The sequence below is a fragment of the Nilaparvata lugens genome, chromosome 12, assembly GCF_014356525.2.
Source record: "Nilaparvata lugens isolate BPH chromosome 12, ASM1435652v1, whole genome shotgun sequence".
Lineage (NCBI taxonomy): Eukaryota > Metazoa > Arthropoda > Insecta > Hemiptera > Delphacidae > Nilaparvata > Nilaparvata lugens.
In genome coordinates this window covers 33086903-33097105 of record NC_052515.1, presented here as the reverse complement: position 1 = coordinate 33097105, position 10203 = coordinate 33086903, and the positions used below count along the sequence as shown (strand labels likewise).

The 10203-nt window shown below is 32.8% G+C and overlaps 1 long non-coding RNA gene across 1 annotated transcript in view; it reads left to right on the top strand.

Moving 5' to 3' along the window:
* The first annotated feature begins 423 nt into the window (after positions 1–423).
* The window catches only part of LOC111051856, a 14347-nt gene continuing 4567 nt past the window's right edge, over positions 424–10203 (top strand). The window contains exons 1-2 of the long non-coding RNA XR_005572688.1: positions 424–820; positions 3244–3475. This is a non-coding gene — a long non-coding RNA (uncharacterized LOC111051856). The remainder of the gene's footprint in view (positions 821–3243; positions 3476–10203) is intronic.

Genomic DNA, 10203 nt, shown 5'->3' with positions numbered 1-10203 from the left:
GACGCTGGTAGTCTCTCAAATTGTGCCGTTCATACACTATCACCCCAACAAAACAGTAAAAATTGACAATAATCGACAGTAATCGGCTTGAGATAACAGTAAAAGTTGCGACATTAACGCCCTATACCATGGGATATCTACTTACGCTATTGTTTGTCTATGATATAGAATAAGAGTAGAAGTCAGAAGAGATTCAGGGACTCAGCTAAATAGAGAATATAAGAAGAAGAGAAAATACAGCAGCCAAATAGATAGAAAAGCGAGAGGATGAAAAGAAGAAGAGATAGATAGTAAGAGAGAGGACACGTCCACGGAAGAACAGATTGCCATGATAGGTTATCGACCCTGGAGAGAGAGAAAGAGAAAGAGAGAGTGATAGTCAAACCACTAGAGCACTCTCTTCTGAATGCAGTTCCCAGTTCCTGCAAGTCTTTCTCTCTATCAACAACAAACGGTCAAAGCTTAAGGTTCACTGACAGTTATAATCAACATCCAGGTGCAACAACTTCAAACTTTTATCAAAAAGTTGTGAAATTCCATCGAAAACCTTCCGTATTACAAATAGGAGTGGCGGTAACTACGTAAAACCTGTCGGAATTTTAGTGTGGTGCAAAATTTGAACGTTGATTACAATTTGGTGATGTGTCAAAGCCCCTCAGGATGTGACAAATTCAAAAGTTTTTCCTGCTTAGAAAATTGTGAATATTGTTCTGTGTTCTCAAAGTATTTATTCCAAAAAGATTGAAGATTGTTTATAATCGAGTGATGTGTCAATATCTTAGGATATATGTAGGATGTATTCCAATATCTTAGGATACATGTAGGATATATTTCATCATCTTAGGATATATGTAGGATATATTTCAATATCTTACAGTGTTTATTTATTTATTTCTCAAAGTATCCATTCCAAAAATTGTAGGTTGTTTGTAATCGAGTGATGTGTCAATATCTTAGGATATGTGTAGGATATATTTCAATATATTAAAATATATGTAGGATATATTTCATTATCTTAGGATATAAGTAGGATATATTTCAATATCTTACAGTGTATATTTATTTATTACATTCCACAATCACAATATAAATCATATAATATCATTATCAAATCGCAATATAATATCATTTTCAGCTGATAGTTGCAGTGATAGTAGTTTTTATTTTTCTGCTCAAAATTTTCAAGTTTATTTCAATATTATTGAAACTTTCAGATTGTTCATTGTTATTTCCGGCTCTTATCAACCCTTCGAAATTCAAAATTCATCAGTCATATCTCGAATACGTATTCTCTGAATGTTAATCTTTGGTGAAAACAGAAATTTTAAACTTAACCCCACTTTGGACTATTTATGTGCCAAAATCAAGGAATTGAAGAAGTTTTGGGCAATTGCCTGTTTCTCTTTCCAAATATCGTGTTTGTGACTGTTCTAATGAATAAATAAATAAATAAAATCTTAGGATATATTTCATTATCTTAGGATATAACTATGTAGGATGTATTCTAATATCTTAGGACACATGTAGGATATATTCCAATATCTTAGGATATATGTAGGATATATTTCAATATCTTACAGTGTTTATTTATCTATTACATTCCACAATCGCAATATAACATTGATGATTGGGAGAGAATCAACAGGATTAACCCAAAACTGTTTCTCTTCCTAATTTTGATGAAAATAGTTCAAATCAGGTTATGAAAACACTAAAGGTCACAAAATTATATATATGTAGGCATTTGAGACTCATGAGCTTTATATGTATTGAGTACTTCCCAAACGCTGAAAAATGAGTTAGGATGTGACAACTAAATAACAATAAAAAGAAAAATAACAATCTCAGTACCCTTTATGAATTATTTAATCATCTTATATGGTGAGATTGTTATTTTTCTTTCCATTTCTATAAAAGTAGCCCTATACAGACAAGATATAAATAAATAACATTTTATTGCCATGGAACATTCAAGTTATAAGCAACGTCAATAGTCGACACATATCACTGAGTAGTTAGTCATAAAACTTACAATAAACAGAAAACATGCAGTAAATTAATACATGAATAGGATCATAGCAATACCTACTACTACATGATGTAGTAGTAGGTATTGATCATAGCCACCTCTAATACAAGGCCCCGGCCTACGATATTGCAACGTCGCAGCGTAGGCCTACAATCTAATACATGATTGGTGAAAAAGATCAGCTGGTATTTTTTAAAATCTTTTTCACCAATCATGTATTAGGTTCTAGGCGACTTATAATACCTTACTGCGACGTTGTAATATCGTAGGCCGGGGCCTTGTATTGGAGGTGGCTATGATAGGATCCAATATGTTTCAGAGTTCATTTGTTGTTAAATTCGCTTAATTAATAATATTACCTTATGACAGATTCAAGAGCTATTTGCTTGAGAATTTGAGAGGCTGTTTTGAGAATTTATTAGTCCTTGAAGTGTCCTGATTTATTCCTGGGATGTTTCTACTTCGTGTGAAACTTGTTTACAGTGGAAAAGGATTTGAAAGTTGTTTACAAACGTGTGATGAGTGTTATCACTTCAGAAATTTATGAGAAATCTATGATTTTTAAAAAGTGTTGAATTCCCGATCTATTATCCTCGTTTGAAAGGGTAGTCGAAATTGACCTATCAACCCGTTTCCAGGATTTCAAATTTGTCATGTTCTGTTCTTATTTTTGCACAATTCATACCAGAACATGGAAAAATTGATATAATAGGAAGTTAGCAAGTTTCAAATAAATTGTAGAGTTGCGTACAGATATACGCGCCGCGAACATGAGTAATTCACTTTTAATCAGCTGACTATATCTGTATTTTTACAGAAACGGTGAGATACAGATATAAAAAGCTTGGCATCAGCTGATTAAAAATGAATTGCTCATGTTCGCGGCGCGTATATCTGTACGCACCTTAAGTTAGTACCGTATTGAAACATGACGTAAGCCCACCAGCAAAACAAAATATGAAAGTAGATAAAAGAAAGTAGTATCAAATTCGAAGTAAACAACTGGCTTAAAAGTAGACCAAAGGTGTTTATTTACAAATTGCTACTCTAGATTCTTAATTCGTATCAAGTGAAAACCTGTTCCATATATTTTGATGAAATTAGCATTTAAATTAATTGTGAACAAATTAGGGTTGATTGAGATCAAACTGTCTTCACTTACAAAAAATGAGGATGTTCTTTTAAAATATATCTTGATATTCGTATCAACTCAGAAAATTCGTAACTCAGTTCTCATTGTTGAATAAAATTGCAATACACAAGTGCATTGAACAGTATCTCAGATGGAATATCTCTATCAAGACTTGGATGATATTTCGAAGGGGTTTTAATTATTAGTATGACTTCAATGGTGTATCTTCTAAGACAATTTTATTGAGAGTGATTAATGTGATAACGAGGGCTGACTTATGTCATGGATTTGAAATTAGGATACTGCACTAGAAGGTGAGTCATAAATTTTTGTTATAGTTTTCAAAATTCTAGTATGTTATTTTAGTGAAATCTTGTTTAGAATATTATTTTCTATTCATTTATGCTTTGTTGACTCTTGAATTTTACGTAATTGATTGTATTCAATTTGGCAAATAGACGTAAGAAATGTCTCTGAGCTTCATTTCAATTATCGAAGACCTGATTAGTAATACCTGATTAGTTGAAAAATATAATATTGATCAAGTTCGAGCTTCTTGAAATATATAATATAATTGTTGAAAAATATAATATCTGATGAAATAAGAGCACTATCACCGTATCTCATTTTACCCTCTGACCACTTGAATGGGTCCCTCTAAAAACATTTTTTTTCTCAGCACTACAGCCCACTATGAGCTTTGGCCGCCTCCACTACAGCTCTCCACGCTTCTCGGTCCTCTGTTGATTGTCTCCATCCTCTATATCCCATTTTTTGGAGATCGTCTCTCACTTCATCTTCACACCTTATTCTCGGCCTTCCTAGCTTTCTTCTTGAATGTAGCCCCTCCTTGATAATCATTTTAGGCATTCTGTTTTCGTTCATTCTACAGATATGTCCAAACCATCTAAGCCGCTGTGCCTTTATAAATTCTACAATATTTCGGCCTTTTATCAATGCCTCGAGCTCTGAATTAGTTCTTCTCCTCCACTCCTCTCCTTCTTTAACTGGACCATAAATCTTTCTTAGGATTTTCCTTTCAAAAACGCCTGAATGGTTTTTGTCTTCTTCTGTTGACGTCCAAGATTCACAGCCGTACGTTACAACAGGTCGAATTAGACTCTCATTATTTTAAGTTTCGTGTTTCTACATATGAGCCTGTTCTTCAAAAGTTTCATGCTACTGAAGTATGCTCTATTTCCAGCCAATACTCTTTGCTTTATGCTGTAACCCATCTTGTTCTCGTTATTTAGTTCAACCCCCAAGTAGCTGAAGTTCCTCACACCTTGAAAGATTTTATTTCCAATTCGGAGGTTTTGTGGAACTCTTCTTGCTTGACTACTTGTTATTTTCATATACCTCGTTTTTCTTTCATGCACTATCAAGCCAATCTTATTTGCCTCTCTTTCTAGCAACAAAGCCTCTAAAAACATTGCAGCCGACAAAGTTGTCTTTATAAGACAATAAGTAGCTATTGCTAAGAATATAGTAGTTCTTTAAGTTTTCATAAGAAACTAGAAACTATCTCTTTCAAGTGATTATAAGTAACTCTTTTAACGTTTCCAAATCCTTAATTGAGTCTAAAATCAAATCAAGAAAACAGTCAAATGAAACAATGGAACTGAAAAACGGACCGAAATAAAATAAAACTTGACAGCTACTTCCTCTGTGCAAAATACTGAGCTAATTGACAGGACGTTGAAAAACATCTCAATTAGAACAATTAAATGTGATGGTGAGTGAAGGAATCCACTTGCCTTTAATTGGACTACTTTTTCATGAATTTACTCAATTAAATCGAATAACAAGTTGGGAACACATAAATACAGTGAATAGGATGTGTGGAAAATTAAAATGGACTTGGCACTGACTTTGAAAGCTACTAGTAGTTCTGTGAACAGTAGACCTCACGCAGTATTCTCATCCACAAGTAGGCCTACCTGATTGAAACTATAGACCTTATGGAAATACAGTAATAGACTGGCTTCTCCACACATCTGTGTAATCACTTGTCAGCTGATTTATGATGAATAATTCTATAGTCTGATTTTTACTCTAATATTGGCGTATGAAGGAGGCTCCTTTTTCCTTTTATTATCCTTGAAATGCAAAATTTCCAAAAACCTTACGTCGACGCGCGTAATTAAAAAAGGAACATACCTGTCAAATTTCATGAAAATCTATTACCGCGTTTCGACGTAAATGCGCAACATATAAACATTTGAACATTCAAACATTCAAACATTCAAACATTCAAACATTCAAACATTCAAACATTCAAACATTCAAACATTCAAACATTCAAACATTCAAACATTCAAACATTCAAACATTCAAACATTCAAACATTCAAACATTCAAACATTCAAACATTCAAACATTCAAACATTCAAACATTCAAACATTCGAACATTCAAACATTCAACATTCAAACATTTAAACATTAAGAGAAATGCCAAACCGTCGACTTGAATCTTAGACCTCACTTCGCTCGGTCAAAGATAGGCAATATAACAGAAGAAGTTATCCAACATTGACTAATGTTTTTCTTGATAAAGCTACCTAACGTTAGAAAAGTGAACGGAAATCTTTATCAAGAGTTTTGATAATATGTACTGTAGTTCAAAAGCCATTATCTATCTATTGGCTTTAGTTTGATAATTCTATTCCTGTTATAAAATACCATAATTGGCTATACTTTGACAGGGAATATCACAATTTTGTGATACAGATGAAGATGAGATACGATTGATAGTGTGATTTATATACATCTGGAATAATTCATCTATACATTGAATAATACCATAGAGAAACAATAGCATAAGCTATTATACACCCTCACCCCAACAAAACAGTAAAAATCTACAATAATCGACAGTAATCGACAGTATAATCGGCTTGAGTTAACAGTAAAAGTTGCGACATAAACGCCCTTTACCATGGGATATCTACTTATGCTATTGTTTATCTATGATAATACAAAATCATTATCAAAAATTGTTCATCTTGGCCAAATACATCCATGTGGATTTTTATACTGTTGAAGCTGAAATTGACAAATTTGACTGTAGAATTCAATTCTTTTTTATTAATTTCAAGATATATTTCCGATATTATGCCATTTATATATTTATTCCACATTTCATAATACACAAATCAAATATATGATCAGAAAAGGATCAACAGGTCTAGCCCAAAACTGTTTCGAATTATGAAAGAAATATGTCCATGAAGTAGGTTATGATGCTTTACTTGAACAATCATAATGGAAATTGACAATTTTATGTTAGAAATTTAAGTAATCGGAGCCATTAAACCTGTCCAACAGTAGCATTCTTCATAAGGATAATCTATCTTAAAATACACAACTACAACCTAGGAAATTCTCATAAAATCCACAGTAATCACAATTTGTCCACTAATGGATCGCGCAATTTTCCAACTATATTTGAAAAAAATTTAGAATCTACTTGATTCCTCCATAATTTCAGTTCTTGAGTGCTGTTTTTATCCAGTAATTCTCTCACAATTTACAGAACAAACTTCAATTACTGAGGACTTTTGCAATTTTCTTTTTCTACCTCTGTCTAGATGACTGCAATTTTTTTCTCATCCCACTTAAAAGTGACTGCAATTTTTCTCTCAAAACTGCAGATTTCTGTTGTAATGAGGAGAGTGTAATGAGCATCATAATTTTGCAAGTAGTACATTAGGGGGGACATACATTTTTTTTTTGAAAATCCACTTAAAAGTTGAGAAAATTCTTGTTCAGTTGATGGCTTGTCTCTTTTTTCCCTCTTCTATTACTTGTTTCCTCTTTTTTGTCTCTTTCTTTTTCTTGTCTCCGACACGGAAACACGAATCACTCGAGTCACGAACTCTCTCAAACTTCGTGACGCTTGAAATGTGATTGTGGACAGAGAGTTGAAACAAAATTGTAGGTTACCAAGATTCCTCTCCAAGATGGCGGCAATCTCATACAAACTACTTTCCGAGTTGCATTTTCAATTGCATCCAATAATAATAGATTGCACCTATTTATTCAATCAATTCGCAGATCTTTTGCAGTTTCTCCAACTGTCTATTTTTCAAGTCTTTTGCAGTCTCTCAACATGACTTTTTCATTTTTCTCAGACTTCATCTCAATTTGATTGTTTGTCCATGTAAATCTACATCAACAGTCATGATAGATCATTGTGTAGATGCAGGCAACATTCTCAGTTTTGTTTTCAAGATTTATCAATCATTGTCGATCACTATAAATCATTCGTGACTCAGAATTGCTTGAGAATTCTACAGTGCATCTCAATATTTTCATATTGGTTTGGGAGTGGAGAGTATTATCCTTATTGGGAGCTTGGGACATTTAGAAATCGACAGTAACCTTTCCCATGAAAATACTTCTGATGTTGTTGTCGTGGGAATTTGAAGGGCCGTGTTTATAAACGTTTCTTGAGATAGTTTCTAGTCTAGTAAATTTTGGTCGTCCAACGAACACCTAATAGAATTGTTCTGATTGGTTCTTGGTTGCTAGGCAACTTAACGTGCTTGGATAGAAACGTTCTTAAGATTCTTTTATGAATCCTTTTTTCTCTTTTTTACTTTCCTTGCCCTATTACCATAGGTAAGGAAAGTATTGCTTTCCAAAAAAAAATTAAGGTACCCCAATTTCTAAATTTCTATACTTTTCAAGGTCCCCTGAGTCCAAAAAAGTGGTTTTTGGGTATTGGTCTGTATGTGTGTGTGTGTGTGTGTGTGTGTGTGTGTGTGTGTGTGTACACGATATCTCATCTCCCAATTAACGGAATGACTTGAAATTTGGAACTTAAGGTCCTTTCACTATAAGGATCCGACACGAACAATTTCGATCAAATGTAATTCAAAATGGCGGCTAAAATGGCGAGAATGTTGTCAAAAACAGGGTTTTTCGTGATTTTCTCGGAAACGGCTCCAACGATTTTTATCAAATTCATACATAAAATAGTCATCAATAAGCTCTATCAACTGCCACAAGTCCCATATCTGTAAAAATTTCAGGAGCTTCGCCTCATCAATGCAGATAGATTCCCAATTATCAGGCTTCAGATACAATTGAAACGAAAAAAGTCAAGTGGAGTAGATTGAGCATGAAAATCTCTACAATTAATGTTCAGTAACATTTTCACCTGAAATTGAAAATAAGCTTTAAATTCGAGAAAATGTGATTATTCAATTGCAAATTATTGTTGATTCTATTAAAATCATTCACTATGAAGAGATAGCAGACCTCATGTGTGTCTCCAGCGTTATTGCCCTGTCACCAGCTGGCTCAAATCTTTGAATAGTAGACTTGAGATGCGCGGGAACACTAGCGTCAGGTGATGAATTTTCATAACGGCAAGGAAAGTTGTGTGAGTGCGCCACACCAGATTTTTTCCTTCTTCTTTTTCTTCTTATTTTCCACCACAACAAATTCTGTCACCAATATGTTTCAAATCAGCAACTTTAATATTTATTTATTTTTTATCAACAACATGTCACTGTAACGTTTTCCAGATCACGTGCCACTTGTAACACTTCTAGTTCCACTGATTTTTCCTAATTTTTTCTTCTCTCTTATATTTTTCCCTTTTTTCACCAACACTTCTTTATCCTCTTCTATTTTTCAAATCGAACAAATAATTTGGGGCTGCGCCTGTTGGTATTATGAATAATTGTATCATTGAATCAATAAATTAATTATTGAAAATATGCCTTTAGCCGATTGAGTTCAATCATGTTATTATCTCCTCTATTCTTCCATTTCATTTTTATTATCATTACATTTCTATCTTTCTCACACACCTTATCTCCTTCTTCTTACGCCCTTCTTCATTTTCGAATTCTTTTCCCTTTCTACCATTCATCGGAAAACGGAAAAACTAACAGATAGAGTACATTTTCCATCTCCTTCCTTATAATATTCATATTATTTCCTTCACTTTCGCTGCCCTGTCCATTTTCTCATCCCATTCTCCCTATTTTGCATTTTCTAGTCTTCCTTCTTGCATTTGATTGGATACCTGAAGTCTTTTAAATCCAATCAATAAATTATCAGCTTCTTCTTTCTCTTTTCTCTTATCATTATACTATCCACATCTCGTTCTCATCTATCTTCTCTCTCTTATCATAACATTTCCATCTCCTTCTACACCTCATCTTTTCCATCTCTCTCTCTTTCCCTGATAACCCTGATCTACTTTCAGCCTACTTTATTGTATAAAACACTATAATCATAATACAATTATAACATTGGAGGAAAAACTAGGCTGAGCCTGTACTATTTCTCTCCAAAAATTTTGATAAAATGCTAATGTTGTCCAAAAGTTAAGGTTATGTAAACACACACTGCTTTGTCACTTGATTTTCGGTCCAGGAGTAATGAATTGAAAATTTTGAATTTTGAAGGTTGATGTTATACTCTAAATGAATCACAATAAATTAAAAACTTTAAAAATATTGCACTTATTTGAAAAATTTGAATACAAAATCAAAAACCTACTCACTATTAGATATTTACAGCTGAAAATAATAGTTATTGCACTAACAGCATTCTTTATACTTCATTTTATTAATCAATTATTTGATCTTATCTACCTATATCATTATTTTACTTTATCAATTTTCTGTTTTTTTCTTTTAAATATTCATATTGATCAAACTTCTACAATATTTCCATTAATAAATAAATCCTTAGTTTCAATAATGAAATTAACGTTCTGGTAGAGAGTTAGTGGGGAGGATATATTTAATATTCTTTCCGAAGAATGGACACTTATATGTCCAAAGCTCCGCCAATTTATGTAGATGCATAACATAAATTATTATCTATAGTTATTATATTACAAATTGCTTTTTCATATCATATGCAGTTCAATAATTATTTTCTTAGTCTATATCATGTAAATTCATCTATAATTTTGCTGTATTGTAAGCTATTGTATATAAGTGTATAAGCCAGTATATATTGTAATCTACATAAATAAAGTACTCAATCAATCAATCAATCTCCTCTCTTTTATCA